Source organism: Alexandromys fortis, unplaced genomic scaffold, assembly GCF_014885135.2.
Source record: "Alexandromys fortis isolate MF-2015 unplaced genomic scaffold, M_Fortis_MF-2015_v1.1 scaffold_65, whole genome shotgun sequence".
Lineage (NCBI taxonomy): Eukaryota > Metazoa > Chordata > Mammalia > Rodentia > Cricetidae > Alexandromys > Alexandromys fortis.
The window spans coordinates 937862-944078 of record NW_026067986.1 but is presented as its reverse complement, the minus strand read 5'-3'; the positions used below and the strand labels follow the sequence as shown (position 1 = coordinate 944078).

The following is a 6217-nucleotide window of genomic DNA, read 5'->3' as shown; positions in this document are numbered from 1 at the left end:
AAACACTGCCTGGCCCGTTAGTTCCAGCCTCTTATTGGCTAGCTCTTACATATTGATCTAACCCATTTCTAATAATCTGTGTAGCCCAGGATGTGGCTTACCAGGGAAGATCTTAACCTGCATCTCTCTGGAGTGGGAGAATCATGGCGACTGCCTGACTCAGCTTCTTTCTCCCAGCATTCTGTTCTGTCTACTCCGCCTACCTAATTTTCTGTCCTATCAGAGGCCAAGCAGTTTCTTTATTACTTAACCAATGAAACAACAGATAGAAAGATGACCCTCCTCTATCAAACAAGTTTGGAATTGTAGCAAAAGTCTTGTTGTACCAGTAATAGGGTGGGTGAGGCCAGAGGAAAACAAGGGCCAGTCTCAGGTTTAGTATGTAGTAGCCATGTGATGAGATTGTGTGTGTGTGTGTGAGAGAGACAGAGGGGGGGGGTAACCACCTTCCCCACCCACAGCATCTTCCAAAATCTCAGACAGAGTGTAGGAATATGTATGTCACTGTGCTTACAGAGAAGCACTGGAGTGTTTAAACATGTAGGGTTGCCTGTCTGTCAAAAGTTGACTGAGGTTTCTGTCCCACCCGGTCCTGCAGTTGTTCAGTCCCAGAGAAATACACAGAGGCCTACATTAATTATAAACTGATTGGCCCAGTATCTCAGACTCTTCTTATTAACTAGCTATAATAACTTATAGTAGCCCATACTTTGTGTCTGTGTTTGCCACGTGGCTCGGTACCTTTTTAGGTGAGGCAGTCACATCTTGCTTGGTCATCCTGCCTGTACTTCCTGCCCTGGCTACTGGCCAATCAGCATTTATTAAAATACAATTGACAGGGGGTACAGACCATGGTCCCACAGCGGTCAAAATTAGAGGATATGCAACCCATTTTCCTCCCAGAAGACTGGGAAAGTGGTGGCTAATAGCCTGGTGACCCCTGTACTGTCTGTACAGCCAGGCCACACTGCCTCCCAAAGACCCAGATGTTTATCTCTGTCAGTCTAGAACTCTCTCCTCCCCAGATCCAGATGTTTATCTTAGTCAGTCTAGGGCTCTCTTCTCCCCCAGGCCCAGATGTTTATCTCAGTCAGTCTAGGGCTCTCTCCTCCCCCAGACCCAGATGTTTATCTCAGTCAATCTAGAGCTCTCTCCTCCCCCAGATCCAGATGTTTATCTCAGTCAATCTAGAGCTCTGCCCTCCCTAGATCCAGATGTTTATCTCAGTCAATCTAGAGCTCTGCCCTCCCCAGATCCTTATCAGGAGCGTTGTTTACCTTGAGCCTGCTTCCTCAGTTAACCAAGAGCACCTGTCTTTATGGAAGATGCTACTTGTACCTTACAAGAATTTTGATGTAGTCATGTCTTAACATTTTTGTTGTACACATGGAACTGAGTTAATTATCACCAGGAAACCTTTCTCCAAATTGTGCTGTGCTATGAAAAGCCTAAAACAAACTGTTGTAATAGGAGCGGCGGGGCTGCGTCCCCAGCACCCTGGCCGCCTGGCTGCCTGCTAGCTTATGTCCCAAAATAACAACACACAAACTGTATTCTTTTAAACACTGCCTGGCCCATTAGTTTCAGCCTCTTAACCCATTTCTAATAATCTATGTAGCACCACGAGGTGCGCTTACCAGGAAAGATTCAGCATGTCTGACCTGGCATCTTGCTCCATCGCTTCTGCTTCAGAGAGCAGAGCTATTGTGTCTGCCCTGGAGAGGGGAACATGGCTTCTGCTCCAGAGAGCAGAGCTGTCGAGTCTGAGCTCACTTCCTCTTCCTCCCAGCATTCTGTTCTGTTTACTCCTCCCACCTATGTTTTAACCTATCAGGGCCAAGCAGTTTCTTTATTGCTTAACCAATGAAATCAACAGATTGATATATGACACTCCCACATCAAACTACTTGGTGTTGAACTCTTGAAGTTTGAGCAACACTGACTACCAAGCCATATTGAACTGGCCTTCCTTCCGGCTTCATGTGGATTGACACTCTATGGATCATGGTGTTTGCAGAGACTCTCCACAAAGAGGAAGTGGACACAAAGCCCCACCACGTTCAAGAAAATATGTGCAATAGATGCCTGCGAATAAGCAGAAAATCAGTATCTCCAATGGACTGTCTATCGACCACACTCCAGGGCAGTCCCCATGCCCAGGAGTTGGCCAACACAATATAGATTCCATTTTGTTTATATGACCATTTTTTAAAAATCTTTTTACTGGTCCCCCCTTTCTTTTCTTTTCTTTTCTTTTCTTTTCTTTTCTTTTCCTTTCTTTCTTCTTCTTTTTTCTTGAGAGAGAAAGAGAGAACATGAAGTTGCCTTGCGAAGGGAGGTGGGAGGACCTGGGAAGACTAGGGAAGGAGAAATAAGGCTTCATAGGATGGTTGCAGGGATAAAGTGTGAGGTTCTTTACAACCTTTTTTGAACTGTGCTCTTTTTCACACGGACTGTGTCACTTGGCCGCACCATGAAGGGGCTGTTTCGGAAGGACCGAATCCAGCTTTGAAATGTTGGTGGGGTTGGGATAGAGAAGAGGAAATAAACCAAGAGAAGGAGCGGACGAGAAAGATGCCCAGTACGGTTAGAAACCTTGTGTATAAATTTTAGCTGGCTCACGTGTTAGTAGCTATGAGTGGTGAGCTAGGAGGTGGATGTGGTTCAGATGTGGAAAACCTGGAAAGCCAAGTGTCAGGGACAATACAATAATGGGATTTTTGATCCCTTCTATGTCACTTTTGCACACATTAGGTTTCTTTTTTTTCCTCACTGAGTGTGGTTCAGATAATGGTATAGAAGTCAATGAATAAGCTTAAATCAAATGCCCTAAGCTTGAGTGTTCTTATACAAAAGGTTTTTAAGGCTCTGGTCCTAAGTGTAAAAGTGTAAGTATGGTTCAGAGCCATAGCTAGCCAATCATGCAAGTCAGTATAGTGATACTAGGCTACCAGTAGAAAGGAGCTTTATGTATTTTAAAGAAAAGGTTAAGAGTATATGTATAAATAAAAACATATATTAATTGCCAGGCTTTTAAACACCTGGTCCCAGCTGGCTGTGCTGTTAAATGATGAAACCTTGCTAGAGGGAGTGTGTCACGGGAGGCAGGCTTTGCGGGTTTCAGAGTCTTAAGCGATTCCCAGTTTGCTCTCTCTGCTTAGATACAAGTGCTCATTTTCCTGCTTTCCCTCCTTTGTCTGCTACACTGTCAAGGAATCTAACTTTCTGGAACTGTGAGCATAAGCTTTTTCCTCTATAAGTCGCCGTGGTCTTGGTGTTTTTATCACAGCAATTAAGAAGGAACAAATACAGTAGGTATTGTCTTCACTATTATTTCTTCCCACTTTATGGATGGAGATGACAGAGCAAAGTACTGTCAACAGCTGCCTAGAATCACCTCACACCAGGGTCGCTGTAAACAGAGTCACGCTGTGGCCCATGAGACATGGGCTTTCCACAGAGGGTTATGACCTGAGCAGTGTTTTTACAGCAAATGCTCATTGCTAACATTACATGAATGAGGCGTATAAAACATGAAATAGCTTGTCTAGTATGTTCACAGTGACTGCTTTTGAGGTAAAACCAGAAACCCTTCTCATAGGTCAGAAAGAAACATATCCTGAAGTGGAATAGGAACGGCAGGATTGTGGCTGAGGATATCTCTTGTTTTTGTTTTCTAAATTTTCATCAATACCTGTCTGTGGTGGTCTGAAAGAAAACAGCCCCCAAAGGCAGTGGTACTCTTAGGGGCTGTGCCCTTGATGGAGGAAGCGAGGCATTGTGGGGTGGGATTTGAGGTCTCTTGTGTTCAAGATTCCCTCAGCGCTGCTCAGTCCACTTCCTGTTGCCTCCTAACCAAGATGTAGCCAGCACCATGTCTGCCTGCACACCGCCCTGCTCCCCGCCGTGATGATAATGGACTGAACCTCTGAACTGCAAGCCAACCCAATGAAAAGTTTTCCTTTGTAAGAGTTGCTGTGGTCACGGTGTCTCTTCATGGCAATAGAGACCCTAAGACAGAAGTTGGTACCAGGGACTGGGATGTTGCTGTGATAGGCTTGATCATGGTTTTGTTTGGAGGAATTTGGACTTTGGTACTTTGGGTTACGAAAGCAGCAGCGGGATGCTTTAAGTACTGCTCAAAGGACCATACCAGTAGGGATGTGAAAGATGATGGTGCTGATAATGACCTGAACTGTCTGGGGTTTGAGCAAGATGTCTCAGAGGAGAATTTTTATTATTATTGTTAATATTATTATTATTATTTTGCACATACCAATCCCAGTTCCCCCTCCCTCCCCTCTTCCCACTCTTCCCACTTTCCCCATACCCCACCCCCTCTCTGCTCCTCAGCGATGGTAAGCCCCCCCACCTTGGGTAGTCAACAAATTTTGTCACATTGCCACATGGAGGCAGGACCAAGGCCCTCCTCCAGAGGAGAAGAATTTTAGTACATTGCCTAGAAATTGTTCTTGGGATATTTTGGTTCAGAATGTAGTTGCTTTTTGTCCTTGTCTGAAGAGTCTGTCTGAGGCTAAAGTGAAAAACAGAAAATGTGGGACAAAATTATTTTTTCCTATGTTATTTTCTAGATATTGTAGTATGTTTGCATTTTGTAACTTTGTGATAAATTTTGAATTAATTTTGTAAATGTGTAAAACTGGTATGCCAATTGTTTTCGCGCTGACTGAAAAAGCATTTTCATATTGAATTGCTTTGGTCCTTCTCAAAGGTCAGTTCCTTATATTTACAGGGTCTATTTGTGGGCTTAGTTGTGTTCTATTGATTCACTGAATTCTATATCACGGTATTTCAGTACCGTACTATCTTGATTGCTGTAGCTTTATATTAAATCTCAATGTACTCGATACTAGGTAATGGTGAGTTTGACTGTAATATGTTTGTTGTTTGGTTTTGTGAGGGTTCTTTTTCTTTTACAAGGTCTTACCATACATGGTAAGATCTGGAACTTATGATACTCTGCCTTTGCCTCCTGAGTGCTGGGATTCCAGGCAATAATAATCCTGTCTCATTTTAAGATGTCGCTATGATTACATTAAAAAAAAAAACTTCTTGGGCTGGAGAGATGGCTCAGTGGTTAAGAGCATTGCCTGCTCTTCCAAAGGTCCTGAGTTCAATTCCCCCGCAACCACTTGGTGGCTCACAACCATCTGTGATGAGGTCTGGTGCCCTCTTCTGGCCTGCAGGCATACATGCAGACAGAATATTGTATCCATAATAAATGAATAAATAAATATTTTTTTTAAAAAAAGGTTCTTTAAAAAAACTTCTTATTTTTTTTAAAAAAAGGTCTGTTGTCTTTAATATTTATCAACACAGCACATGTATGACATAATATGTGTTTTGTCTTCCTTTCATTTATAAGGCCATATCTTCATGTTTTTATATGATTTCGAAGCCACATCTTTTTTCACTATTTCATCAAAGGGATAAACAAAACAAAACCTCTATTGGGTTGCCTTGCCCAGCCTGAATACAAGGGGAGGCACTTAGTCCTACTGTAACTTGATATGCCTTGCTTGGTTGATACCTGTGGGGAGGCCTGTCCCTCTCTGAACAGAAACAGAGGAGGAGTGGATGAGGGGTGGGTGGAGAGGAGGTGAGGGGGAGGATGGGAAGAGAGGAGGGCGGCAATATTAAGGTTGGGCTGTCACAAGGCCAGAGTCTAGGAAACAGGACTGGGGAGTCATTTTGGGTATTTGAACTCTGGGAAAGGACAGTCTATGTATAATGTCCACATTTGCCTCCGTGAACCCTGTGTGTGGGCCATGCTTTGCAGAGCAGTTCTTGTTCGGATTTTCCCTTTTTTCCATTTTTTTTTAAGACAGGGTTTCTCTGTAGCTTTGGAGCCTGTCCTGGCACTAGCTAGCTCTGTAGACCAGGCTGGCCTCGAACTCACAGAGATCCGCCTGCCTCTGCCTCCCGAGTGCTGGGATTAAAGGCGTGCGCCACCACCACCCAGCCTTTTTCCCATTTTGTTCTGACTCTGCTGCCCCCACCTCCCATGTGCTGTGATGACAGCTTGTACCACCTGGCTGGTTTAGACAGGCAAGCATTCTACCACAGGAGCTCGTCTTAAGTCTTGATCTTTCTTTTCTAAAATTTATTTTTATTAACGTCTATTTGCCAAGTATGTATATATATATACACACACAGACACACATATGTATATACATGTATATACACACACACATAT

General features: G+C 43.7%; 1 protein-coding gene across 2 annotated transcripts in view; it reads left to right on the top strand.

The window, feature by feature from the left end:
* Positions 1–6217, top strand: part of Cflar (CASP8 and FADD like apoptosis regulator) — an 80526-nt gene that overhangs the window by 50313 nt on the left and 23996 nt on the right. The window lies entirely within an intron of this gene.